The sequence below is a fragment of the Dama dama genome, chromosome 13 (assembly GCF_033118175.1).
Source record: "Dama dama isolate Ldn47 chromosome 13, ASM3311817v1, whole genome shotgun sequence".
In the NCBI taxonomy this organism is placed as follows: Eukaryota; Metazoa; Chordata; class Mammalia; order Artiodactyla; family Cervidae; genus Dama; species Dama dama.
In genome coordinates, this window is record NC_083693.1 from 26,457,588 (window position 1) to 26,471,804 (window position 14,217).

General features: G+C 39.5%; 1 protein-coding gene and 1 long non-coding RNA gene across 4 annotated transcripts in view; one reads left to right on the forward strand and one right to left on the reverse strand.

The window, feature by feature from the left end:
• The window catches only part of AGBL1 (AGBL carboxypeptidase 1), an 836,354-nt gene that overhangs the window by 743,510 nt on the left and 78,627 nt on the right, over positions 1–14,217 (forward strand). The window lies entirely within an intron of this gene.
• The window catches only part of LOC133068349 (uncharacterized), an 89,266-nt gene that overhangs the window by 29,315 nt on the left and 45,734 nt on the right, over positions 1–14,217 (reverse strand). For all 3 annotated transcript variants that reach the window (XR_009695498.1, XR_009695497.1, XR_009695499.1), the window contains one exon: positions 7,154–7,258. This is a non-coding gene — a long non-coding RNA (uncharacterized LOC133068349). The remainder of the gene's footprint in view (positions 1–7,153; positions 7,259–14,217) is intronic.

Genomic DNA, 14,217 nt, shown 5'->3' on the forward strand with positions numbered 1-14,217 from the left:
AGCAAGAATGTGAAATGTAGTAGAGAGGGTAATGTTGACATCTGGAATCCAAGATTGAGAATACATTCAATTGAAACAAAGGACAACACTTTAGTAGAAAAACCGAAAGTAATTCCAGGTAAGCAGATGGGAAGAGAAAGCAAGATTAAACGTTAAAAAAAAAAAAAAAAGGGTAAGGGATTAAAAAGGTAATTGTTGAAGATAAGACACAAAGTGAATCATTTGTGTTACACAGTAGTATATTATGCTGATGGTTATTTTTCCTCTTATGAGATGGCTATGGATGCCTGTGGATGATATAAAAATCATTATCACTAATGATAATAGTAGTAGGTGCTACTTATTGAGCACTGACTATTTTCTTCTTATAGTAATAAGAATATTATGAGTATTATTTCATACAGTTCTTAAATCAGTCCTGTGAACTATTGTTTCGTGCCTCTAAGGTGCTGCCTCAGATCTCCTCAGTGTCACTAAGCTACAGAGCCCTTGGTGTTACTGATTACTCCCTGATTGCCTCTGCAGTGATTATCCATGTACTCCAGCCAATATCACAATGGCACAGCCCAATAGCACCTGAGCTCCTACCCGTGCTGCTCACTTTTCACCTTCTTCCCTACAGCTTCCAAATAATCTGAGATATGTAGAATCATAGGACCTGATTGATGTCCATGTGTGACAGTTCTGAAGTCTAGAGGCTTTAATGTCATCATTATAGGGGACAGGAATGCAAAAGTAGGAAATCAAGAAATACCTAGAGTAATGGGCAAATTTGGCCTTGGAGTACAGAATGAAGCAGAGCAAAGGCTAATAGAGTTTTGCCAAGAGAACACACTGGTCATAGCAAACACCCTCTTCCAACAACACAAGAGAAGACTCTACACATGGACATCACCAGATGGTCAATACCAAAATCAGATTGATTATATTCTTTGCAGCCAAAGATGGAGAAGCTCTGTACAGTCAACAAAAACAAGATAGGGAGCTGACTGTGACTCAGATCACGAACTCCTTATTGCCAAATTCAGACTTAAAGTGAAGAAAGTAGGGAAAGCCACTAGACCACTCAGCTATGACTGAAATAATTTCCTTATGATTATACAGTGGAATTGACAAATAGATTCAAGGGATTAGATTTGACCTGAAGAACTATGGACGGAGGTTCATGACATCATACAGGAGGCAGGGATCAAGATCACCCCCAAGAAAAAGAAATGCAAAAAGGCAAAATGGCTGTCTGAGGAGGCCTTACAAATAGCTGTGAAAAGAAGAGAAGCAAAAGGCAAAGGAGGAAAGGAAAGATACACTCATTTGAATGAGAGTTCCAAAGAATAGGAAGGAGAGGTAAGAAAACCTTCCTCAGTGATCAATGTGAAGAAATAGAGGAAAACAATAAGATGGTAAAGGCTAGAGATCTCTTCAAGAAAATTAGAGATACCAAGGGAACATTTCATGCAAAGATGAGCCCAATAAAGGACAGAAATGGTATGGATCTAACAGAAGCAGGAGATATTAAGAAGAGGTGGCAAGAATACACAGAAGAACTATACAAAAAAGATCTTCATGACCCAGATAATCACGATGGTGTGATCCTTCACCTAGAGCCAGACATCCTGGAATGTGATATCAAGTGGGCTTTAGGAAGCATCACTGCAAACAAAGCTAGTGGAGGTGGTGGAATTCAAATTGAGCTATTTCAAATCCTAAAAGATGATGCTCTGAAAGTGCTGCACTCAATATGCCAGCAAATTTGGACAACTCAGCAGTGGCCCCAGGACTGGAAAAGGTCAGTTTTCATTCCAATCTCAAAGAAAGGCAATCCCAAAGAATGCTCAAACTACCACACAGTTGCACTCATCTCACACGCTAGTAAAGTAATGCTCAAAATTCTCCAAGTCAGGATTCAACAGTATGTGAGCCATGAACTTCCAGATGTTCAAGCTGGATTTAGAAAAGACAGAGGAACCAGAGATCAAATTGCCAACATCCGTTGGATCATCAAAAAAGCAAGGGAGTTCCAGAAAAATATCTACTTCTGCTTTATTGACTATGCCAAAGCCTTTGACTGTGTGGATCAAAGCAAACTATGGAAAATTCTTCAAGAGATGGGAATACCAGACCACCTGATCTGCCTCCTGAGAAATCTGTATGCAGGTCAAGAAGCAAAAGCTAGAACTGTACATGGAACAACAGACTGGTTCCAAATTGGGAAAACAGTATGTCAAGGCTGTATATTGTCACCCTGCTTATTTAACTCTTATGCAGAGTACATCACCAGAAATGCTGGACTGGATGAAGCACAAGCTGGAATCAAGATTGCTGGGAGAAATATCAATAACCTCAGATATGCAGATGACACCACCCTTGTGGCAGAAAACAAAGAAGAACTAAAGAGCCTCTTGATGAAAATGAAAGAGGAGAGTGAAAAAGTTGGCTTAAAACTCAACATTAAGAAAACTAAGATCATGGCATCTGGTCCCATCACTTCATTGCAAATAGATGGGGAAACAGTGGAAACAGTGACAGACTTTATTTTCTTGGGCTCCAAAATCACTGCAGATGGTGACTGCAGCCATGAAATTAAAAGACACTTGCTCCTTGGAAGAATAGTTACGACCAACCTAAACAGCATATTAAAAGGCAGAGGTATTACTTTACTAACAAAGGTCCATCTAGTCAAAGCTATGGTTTTTCCAGTAGTCAAGTATGGATGTGAGAGTTGGACTATAAAGAAAGGTGAGTACTGAAGAATTGATGCTTTTGAAATGTGGTATTGGAGAAGACTCTTGAGAGTCCCTTGGATAGCAAGGAGATCCAACCAGTCAATCCTAAAGGAAATTAGTCCTGAATATACATTGGAAGGACTGATGCTGAAGCTGAATCTCCAATACTTTGGCCACCTGATGCGAAGAACTGACTCATTGGAAAAGACCCTGATGCTGGGAAAGATTGAAAGTAGGATGAGAAGGGGATGACAGAGGATGAGATGGTTGGATGGTATCACTGACTCGATGGACATGCGTTTGGGTAAACTCCAGGAGCAGGTGATGGACAGGGAGGCCTGGCATGCTGCAGTCTGTGATGTCACAAAGAGTCGGACAGGACTGAGCAACTGAACTGAACTGAAGAGTGAACTGATCACCATTTGGGAATGGGAGTCAATGAATGCATTTGTCTCCCTTTCTATCTCTTTATTTATTTTCCTGTGAACCAATTACTTCATAAAGACTTCCCAGTCATCTTTTTGGGAAATAAAAATCTGCCAACTTCGAGGAATTGGTTGTTCTTGATCACAAGTAGTGGCCAGTGACACACCCTCATAGTGTTTCCCTATCCTTTTCTGTCCCACACCCTTTTCCCTCACTTTCCTCATGCTCCCCTGATATTTATATTGCCATGAATAGCAGTGCATAAGTATTAACCTTTTCAGAACCCAGGCTAAGATAATGGTACCAGAATGGGATGATGATAATGTCTTCTTTAGGGGCATCCCTTCATATGTTCTTTACCTGTGTATGATTAGGACAAGCTGTAGGTGGAAGGTGACACATGGATGATGCAGTGGCTGTGTGATGGAACAGAATGAACACAATGCTGATTATAAGGATTGTAGAGTAGTATGACTTCTGTTAACAATGCTGGTAGCCTTGACAACAGAAAATGATAGGCCTACTGCTCGCTTGAGTTGTGCTATGAACCCTGGGATGCCTTTATAACAGATTTTAAGGAGACTCTCATCTTCTGTAACTATGAGGTATAAACCACTGAAAATCGCAGAGGCTGCTAAAGGGATAGCAGAGCTATAAATGAACCTGAATGTTCCCCTTCAATGAATCACCTTTGAGAATTAGAGCCTTGATAGTGGAAGAGGCAACCTTAAAACCTAGGATATGGACATTTGGATGGACATGCCTAAGAGTCTTTAATTTCTCCTGGATTCTTGAGGCTAGCAGAGGCAACCTCCTTCCATGTGTTGCAGGAAAACAGATTCTTCTTGCCTAGAAGCTTGCAATCTTGTCACCTGAAGAGCAAGTCTTAATAAGATGAGGCTTATCCTCCTTAAGAGCCCCCCCCCCTTCTCCTTGATTGCCTCTGGGGCAGTAATCAGAGTTAGGGTTTAGTGCAGCTGGATCAGGGAAGTACAGCCTTGCTCCAGGACAACAGAGCCTATATGTGGAAAGATTTGTAGGATCTTTGTAATGTGTGTGATTGAGAACCAGGAGACTCTGCGTGGGAGTGCATCTTGAGTAGGTGAGACCGGGGTAGGGACAGACATTTAATACTGGGTAGGGGAGGATGTATTGACGTAGAGACACTCACATGAGACTCTGAGCTTAATGGTCTGTTAAAAACACCTAGAGCAAAAAAATAAATAAAAACAAATAAAAATACCTAAAGCAGATTCTAAAATTTGCTGCATGCACCCTGTCAACAGACCAAAAATGAAAGGTCACGTGAACAGATAGAATTGATGCAGAAAAAGCATTTAGCACAAACCAACACCTACTCATGATAAAAACTCTCAGGTAGTTAGAAATGGAGAATTAGTTTGACTTGATCAAGGGCATCTACCAAAAATTTGTAGCTCAGGGGACTTCTCTGGTGGTCCAGTGGTCAAGAATCCACCTTCCAGTGAAGGGGATGTGGGTTTGATTCCCCCCTTTTTTAAAGTATAGTTAATATCATACTTAATGACAAAAGACTCAGTGCGTTTCCCTAAGACTGGGAATAAGGCAAGGATGTCTACCTTTACCATTACTGTTTAACACAGGACTGGAAGGACTAGAAAAGTTCTATACAGTATTCCCCCTCCCTGCTTCCCCAGTGGATCCACCAAGAACTAACAAATGAATTAACAAGATTGTTGAATATAAGATTAATACATGAAAAGAAAACACATTTCTATATATTAAAAATGACATGCTGAAACTGAAATTAAAATGTGGTATCATTTATAATTACTCCAAAGAAAATAAACCCCCTGGGAAGACACTTAACACAACACATACAAGACCTGAATAGTGAAGATTATAACATGCTGATGATAGAAATCAAAGAAGATCTAAAATGAAGAAACATACTGTGTTCATGGATTGCAAAACAATTCCAATTGTAAAGATGACAATTCTGCCTAAATTGATCTATAGGTTTGATAAAACACCCATCAAAATCTTAGTGAAGCTTTTTTGTAGCTATTGAACAAGCCTATTGTAAAATTTATATGGAAAGGCATAGGTCCTAGAATAGCTGAGACAATCTTGATGAAAAGAATAAAATGCGAGGAATCACTTTACCCACTTTAAGAATTATAGTTACAATAACCAAGACAGTGTGATATTGGCAGAGGGATAGATGCACAGATCAATGGAACAGAATAGAGAACCCAGATATAGACCCGCATAAATATGCTTGACTGATTTTGACAAGGTACCAAAGAAATTCAATGTAGGAAAACTTTTTAACAACTGACGCCAGAATGATTGGACATCCACAGGCAAGAAAATGAACTTTAACCTACACCTCACACTTTGTTAAAAAGTAACTGTTTTTAGACTTGACACCAAAAGCATGATCCATAAAAGGAAAAAAAAAATGATGAGTTAGACTGCATTAAAATTAAAAACTTCTGCTCTGTAAAAGACTATATGAAGGGGATGACAAGACAAGGTATAAACTGGGAGAAAATATTTGCAAGCTACATATCTGACAAAGGACTTGTATCTAGAAGAACACTCAAAACAACAGTAAAAAAAAAAAATCCAACTAGTCAATTAGAAAGTGGTCAAAAGACCCTTTACTGAAAGGGATGTGCATATGGTAAATAAGGACATGAGAATATTTTCAGGATTATTATCTTTCAGATAAATGCTAAAAAAAAAAAAAAAAAAAAAAGGTAAAACCCAAAATGGGATATCTCTATGTACTAAATGGCTAAAAAAATAAAAATAGTCTAACACCAAATGCTGATGAAGATGAGAAGAAACTGAATCACTTATTCAATGCTGGTAGGAACACAAAATACAAATAGATCAATAGATACATAGATAGACTGACAGTAGGTAGATCATTGTAGTAGACACCTGTAGTTGTAAGAAACAATAAAGAGAGATTCCAAGTACACTTTTCTCAGTTCCCCCTTGTAACTTCTTGCAAAACAATAATCCAGTATCACAATTAGAATGTTAACATTTATGTAACACATTGATCTCAGATTTCTTCAGTTTATTTATGTGTGCATGTGTCTGTGCAAACAAAAGTAAAAATCTTCAGTGCACCTCCTCAAAGCTTGTGCACATCAAAGGCCCACACTAATGAGATCGAATTGCCTTTGCTGAATATTGAGGATAAAATCATTAGACCCAGAATAGTGGAAATATTAGAATAGGTGATATCACAGAGGACACTCTTTCATGAAATCAGTGGTTTTCAAACTTAACCCTGCACAGAATCTTTAGAAAGACTTGTAATCAATTTCTGGACCTCAACCCCCAAATCTGATTAAGTATGCCATAAGATTTGGGGATCTAAAATTTATATTTCTAAAAAGACTCCCACATGGTGTCACTATGACTGTTCTGAGGTTTACCCTTTGAGAGAACTGTACAATAAGGCGATAAGAAATGCATTGAAGAGGGGGCAGCTCCAGGATCTTTGAGAGGTTCAGTGGTGTGTTGCCTTCTCTAGGCTGGATTTGACAGTGGGAGATATTAACATAGAAATAAGCTCTGTAGTATCAGTACTGATCTTGAGATGTCAGAATGACTGAGGCTAGATGGCAGCACTTAACCATCAGAGGCAAGGAAGATGTGCCTTATGTAATTATTATAAGGGGTAGGAAGGCTGGAGTGGCAATCAGGGTGTCTTGACCTGCAGTGGTTTGTAGCAATGGCTAAAAGATCATGGGGCTTTTTTGATTAAAGCAGAAATTATTTTGCATGTGTAAGGACCCTTCAATGTCATTGCAAGCAGCTATGGAGCATTAGCTTGCAAAGAGATAGATGTAGAGCTGATATCAGAAGCTGGACCCAAGTTCATACACAGGCATATATCTTATCCAACTGATATCTGCATTATATCAAGAAAAGTCCACCTTTTCTCACACAGGCATATGATCAGATCTCACCCACGAAGTGAAAGAAAAATAATTTTTTACCTTTGAGTCTGCTATTGAGCAGAAACATGCTGCTTCTAGCTTGTTTCTCAGCTAAACTTTTTTTTCATTTTATTCTGCTGTCTTCCAGAAGAAACCGCTCATACCCTTAAATACACGAGAAACAGAAGTTCAATTTTGTGCTGCTAAACCGAGATTGCCTATTTAAAATCTATAGTGTGGTACCAGATTAAAAACATATTTATGAACTAAAATGTTGGAGACTGTGCTCTGAAATCCCACAGCTAATTTGAACAATAGGTCACATAGTTGATCCTTAGAGTAGAAACTGATGAAATCCAGGATGTTTATGTAGAACATATCAAAAGACCTGCTCTCAACAGACCTAGACCTTGGTTCTTTTGGTAGAAGTAATTTCTTAAATGGTAATAGAGCTTAAAACATCAATTTCTACCAAGATCTTTATGCATAAATTAACCAAATGGAAATGCAAAGAAAACTCTTCAAAACAAGCCACTATCATGCAAGAGTTTCCTAATTTATTTCCCTGTTACCACCCCAGAGTCTACTCTCATACCCTAGTCAGAGCTATCCTTGAAGAATCTAGTTAGACTATGGATCTCCACCTTCGAATCATGTAGTACCTTCCCCTCACATTGGAAATAGAGTCAGACTCTCAAACCTAGTCCCAAGGCATGACCTGGCTCCAACCTATCTCTGTCACCTCTTATTTGGTACCCTCGCATTCACTTCAATTATATGCTCCAACCATACCAATGTCTCTTTTCTTATTTATTTTCTTAAATTCTTCTTTGAATGAAATTTATCACCATTAGCTGAAAGAATCATCTCAGAGAAGCCTTGTTTAGCTTCCCAAACAGTGAAAGTGAAATCATGTGTGACTCTTTGCAACCCCATGGACTGTAGCCTACCACGCTCCTATGTCCATGGGATTTTCCAGGCAAGAGTACTGGAGTGGGCTGCCATTTCCTTCTCCAGAGGATCTTCCCAAACAGTAGTAGTAACTATTCCACCTATATCCGGTCCATACAACACCACCGTTTTATTCCTTATTGAAATTTTCTTTATTAGAAATTATCTTGCCTATGTATGTATCTGTTCGTTGTCTGCCTACTCATACTAGAATATGATCTCCAAACGAGCAAGAATAATTTTGTTCTTGTTCAACATTGTATTCCTAGAATCTAGAAAAGTGTTTGGAACAGATAGCCACACAGATCTTGTTTGGAGTGAGTGAAAGGATGAACACATTAATAAAGTGGACTATGCTTTATACATTTTCCAGACACTCTACTCCCAGGATTCCTACACTCATTAGTACATTTTATTACCAGCTGGTCCAAAAGTCTTCTTAGCTATTGGAAGAAAGTGCCATTTAGTACAGAATGACCACCATATCTTTCAAGAAATGAAGGAAAGACTTCTTTGGTGGTCCAGTGGTTAAGACTTTATCTTCTGATGCACAGAGTGTGGGCTCATTCTCTGGTCTGGGAGCTAAAATCCCACATGCCTCATGGCCAAAAAATCAAACCATAGAGGGGATATTGTAACAAATTCAATAAAGACTTTATAAATGGCCCACATCAAAAAATCTTTTAAAAAATGAAGGAAGTTATTGTATACTGGTCATTTTATTTTTAATTCTTACTTTGCTTAACACATTATTTTAGTAACTATTGTGTATGTGGAATAAGGGTCAGCAAACTACAGCCTCCAGGCTATATTTGACCCACAACCTATTTTTTTGTAAACAAAGTTTTATTGGAACACAACCACATTAATTTGATCACACATTTTCTGTGACTGATTTTGAGATGCAGCAGCAGCCTGGAAGAGCTGCAAAAGACAATCTAATCCTTAAAGCTCATATTATTGGTTGATTAACCCTTGAAACAAATCAATCAATATGGGCTTCCCTGGTAGCTCAGATGGTAAAGAATCTGCCGCAATATAGGAGACCTGGGTTTGATCCCTGGGTCAGGAAGATCCCCTGGAGAAGGGAATGACAACCCACTCCAGTATTCTTGCCTGGAGAATCCCATGGACAGAGGAGCCTGGTGGGTTGCAGTCCACAGGGTTGAAAAGAGTCAGACATGACTGAGCGACTGCCACTTCTTTCACAAATCAATATCGGTTCAAAGATAGAAATGGTATGAGAAAAAGACCTGCAAAACATCAAGGGATAACTGAGCGCAATGACTAGTGTTTGCTTTGGGTAAAATCCAGGAAATTTGATAGATAGTGATCTCACTAGAAGTGTATCCTCAACAGTGTCTCAGATTAGAGCCAGAAAGAGAAGCCTGGGTTTCAGTCTTTAAATCAGAAAACAGAACATCACTGGATGAAGACCTAGCTCCTCATTCAGGCTGGTTCTGTTTTCCCTTGCTAAGAGATGTACTTTCCTCATGCCCCCAGGTTCTACCTTTGTTTGCGTCTTTTCTGTACAGTCTGGAGTGTAAAAATATTGCCATCTTCATGATGAATGGTTTCCCCCATTGAATCGCAATTACAGGTTTTAATCAGTTCATTATTCCACCTAGTTTTTGGGTCCTGACAGTTAGGCTGCAGAAACTAATTGAATTGGCTTTGCCTCAAGGCACTCCCAGAAGATCTTACCCTGCCCTTGGGGAATCTTTTAGGCTGATTGACCAACTTAGCCCTAATTTCCATGTTTGAACCTAAAAATTAGTTTCATATTTTCCCTTTGAAACATTTCTTTGCATTTTTTCTGACTTTGAACAAGATACTCTTCATATATAAAAAGACAAATCACAAGTCTATAAATAGTGCAGTGTACACGGAGCTTCTTATATAAGAGGTTATAGTTGTTGCAGAATTAACCTTTGTTATTTCCCGTAGCCTCTCTTTAGATCAATTAGGGGGAAACCAGTGTGAAAGATCCCAAATATTACATTCATTTTTTTTCAACCCTTTACCCTTCCTGTGCTGTAATTTTTAGGCTATGAAAACAATATTGCTGAGGGATAGCATTTGACTGGCTGCCCATGATGATGTTATCTTAGGAAGACCACCATTGGTCTATGGCTGGGGACTCAGGTTTCTGGATACCTCCCACAGACTTGTTATTATTGTTCAGTGGCTAAGCCATCTCCTACTCTTTGCGACCCCCGTGGACTGTAGCATGCCAGGCTCCTCTGTCCTGCGCTATCTCCTAGAATTTGCTCAAATTCATGTCCTTCAACTTTAGCACTACTGACATTTTAGGCTGGGTAATATTTTGTTGTGAGGGGCTGCTCTGCCCCTTACAGGATGTTTAGTAACCTCTGTGTCCTCTACTAACTAGTTGTCAGTAGCAAGATTCCTCCTTCAGTCATGACACCACAATTGTTCCTGGACAGTTTAATACATTTCTTGGGGCTCAAATCCCTGCTGCCTGAAAACCGCTGGTACATAGGATAGATGGATAAAAAGAAAAGAAATTTGCTCCTAATTCTTTTCAATAATCTAGAGCAAGAAGCATTCAACCCAGTCAAGCCAGATTCCAAAGTCATACAGTTGATCATTAAACTTTATTTCTGAGGTTGCCTTATTGTAATTCAAGGTGTTTGTAAAAAGCAAATCTTAACTCAGACTCTTTTTCCATAAAATTACTATGTTAAACTGTCTTTCCAAGTAAGCCACAATTTTCTCACGTCTTCTTGGTGAGGAAATTTATAGTAGACTTTTGCTCAGTTATACAGATCATCATATTTTTATTGGGAGAGAACAAGATTTCAAAATTTAAGTTCTGTACACATCTATGAAAAAACCACAACTGATTTAATTCTGAAACCTAACTAATGTACATTTTCATTTCCTTTTATTAGAAAGCTGGATCATAGAGCTTTGGATAGAAGAGAACTTCTAGTCCAACAACCTCATTTTCAAAGAAGGAAAATAAATCTCAGAGAAGTGAACTGATGTGCCTCAAAACAATAATAAAAGAATGATTTGAGCTCAGGTTTTCTGACAACAGGGATATGGTTTTACACTATGTAATTCCACACTTCTACATATGTGCACAGGAGATATTTTGGTGTTTCAACTTCAAGCAAAATAAACACAATCGTTCGTATATTACACATAAGTCTCCTACTCCTCTCCGCATCCTAACCATACCTGGTTGTGCTTTTTATAACATATTTCTATAATTTCTCCCACCCATGATCCATCCCATGGCTGCATCTGCTACGGGCATGTAGTGCATTGGGTATGGATCAGGATCTTAAAGTTTTCTGGTCCAACTGACAAGTATTGCCATCTTAAAACATGAAAACTACCCCATCCATCAATTTATTGGAATTCTTTACCCTGTCCATTAAGGAAGCATTTCTTTGGCTGTGTCTTTGCAACTTGTTCAAATGGGAACTATTTCTTATGAATGTCCCTGGTCAACAAAGCTTAAGTTCCTAAAAAATACATCCGGAAATATCCTACCCAAATGCATTATCTAGTCTTAGACAAAGGTGTTATCTCATGCTCAACTTCTATTTTAAAATATATCTCCCCATATTTCCTCTCATCATTTTTGAAAAATGGTATTTATTCATTTATTTTTGGCTGCACTGGGTCTTCATTGGTGCTCACAGGTTTTCTCTGGTGACAAGTGGGGGCTAATCTCTAGTTGCAGCTAGCGGGCTTCTCTCACTGATGTGGCTCCTCTTGTTGTGGCTTATGGGGTTAGTTGCTCTGTGACATGTGGAATCTTCCCAGACCAGAGATCGAACCTGTGTCCCCTGCATTGGCAGGTGAATTCTTAACTACTACTGGACCACTAGGGAAGTCCCTCTCTCATCGTATCTGAATCATCTATGTCTCTGCCCTGTTTTTCTCCAGGATATAGCCCAACCCTTGAATGGAAGGTGTACATTAGCTTCCTTGCAGTTTGCCATCAGCAGCCAAAAACCCTTTGCCAAAAGAGCTATCTTCTGAAAGTAGAACTTGAAGGTCATTTTTCCCGCCAGAAATGATTAAATTTTCCCCAAACAATCAAAAAGTTCTAAAACAAGCCTGGTGATGTTTGTACTTCGGGAGAGTGGATCAGCCTGGGTGGGATGGTAGCTGTCTGTATTCAAGCCCTAGGAGCAATTCTGCATTTCTGTGGCTGTTCCCCCTTTACAAGAAGGAAGAGGGCAATTGGCCAAATAAAATATAATTATTGCTGAGGTATATATCATTCGTTTTGAGCTAATGAGATCATTTCCAGGAAGATTTTGTTAGCAAAAGTGAGAAAATGGAAGGACTATCTGGAGTTAGGTCAGAAAGGGAAAATAATGTGCGTGGAAAATTCTATGTGTAAAAATGCAAGCTATGCAGGCACATATGAATTCAGGTGAGAATTTCAGGGAATGTTTTGCTGTAATGTTAGCATTTTGAAGGGCCTATGAATGCTCTTTTTAAGTTTATTTTTTAATTTGTTATTTTAAAATTTAATTTTAATCAATCCGAAACTTGGCATTTTCACTATTTATACCAGGATTTGGGTTCTAGCGTCAGAAAAATCAGGTTTATAAAATACCAGCTCCACTCCTTATTAGATATGGAATTGGAACAAGTTCTTTAATTATCCTAAAATTGCATTTCCTCATCTATAAAATGGAACCAATCAGTTAACAGAGTCTGGCTCAGATGTTCAGTAAAGGCAAGGGAGATGGGTGGATTGATTTCAGGGTGGGTGGGTTGAAAAATCAGAAATTCTGAATCCATCAGGAGAAAAACAGTATCATCTGAAGTCTTAGAAAAAGAAAACAGCTTTGTTTTGTCCGCTCTCATCAGCAGTGAGAAAGATTTCAGTGTTCATTCTTCAGGAAGGGCGTGAGACCTCAGCTATCAATATTGAAGAAAGTACAACTTCACCTGTCTTGAGTGTTTTTGCTTTTAGGAAGTGGAAGGCTTTTTATTGAAGTGGTGGCTCGGGAATCGCCTAAGAACTTTGTTTTGGACTCTGATTTCCTCAGATAGATTGATTTCTCTCTAATGAATCAAGCCCTTGAAACTTGCTCTGTGCTACTGCAGACACCTCTGCCTGAGGCCAGCAGCCAGGCAGAGCCCAGTCTCGCAATGGGCTGGCCTTCCAGTTCCACTGCAACAAATTAGAAGACGTGCTTTTCTGAATCAGTAGCTGGCTGGCAGAAACCACGGTGCAGGGACATCCCACAGGGTACTTCGGATGAGCATGCAATCTCACTACTGATGAAGGGGCCACAGCGGCTCATTATGTAGAGAAATTCTCCTTTCTGCAGTGGGAATGTAAGGAATTGTGCTTCGTGCTGCTGAGCTGATTATTCTGTTCACTCCAATTAGTACTGGATCCAAATGAAATGATGTAGTTTTCCTTAATTCTACCAATTATCCCAGTACTCAATGGGAGAATGCATTCTTTCTTTCCAAATGGAAGTGCAGAATTCCTCACTGATATGAGGTCTGTTGATTAGTGCTACCAGATGAACGCTGCCTGCAATTCTGCTGAAAGTGTAGCCTTTTTGTGCCAGCGTGCAATTGCCCGTCAGTATCATTAATTAGAGGGCTGCACTCCCCTTTTTTCCCTTCCTTAATGACCTCACACTCAATGAATCCCATCTGGAAGATGCTTACAAGCCCCCTGAGCTGTGTGCTCAGTCGCTCAGTCGTGTCCAACTCTTTGCAACCCCCTGAACTATAACCCGCCAGGCTCCTCGGTCTGTGGGATTTTCCAGGCAAAAATACTGGAGTGAGCTGCCAGTTCCTACTCCAGGGAATCTTTCCAAACCAGAGATCAAGCCCACATCTCTTGTATCTCATGGATTGACAGGTGAATTCTTTACCACTAGCGCCACCTGGGAAGGCCAGTTCAGTTCAGTTCAGTTGCTTCGTCCTGTCCTACTCTTTGCGACCCCATGGACTGCAGCATGCCATGCCTCCCTGTCCATCACCAACTCCCAGAGTTTACACAAACTCATGTCCATTGTGTTGGTGATGCCATCCAGCCATCTCATCCTCTGTTATCCCTTTCTCCTCCTGCTTTCAGTATTTCCCAGCATCAGGATCTTTTCAAGTGAGTCAGTTCTTCGAATCAGGTGGCCAAAGTATTGGAGTTTCAGCTTCAG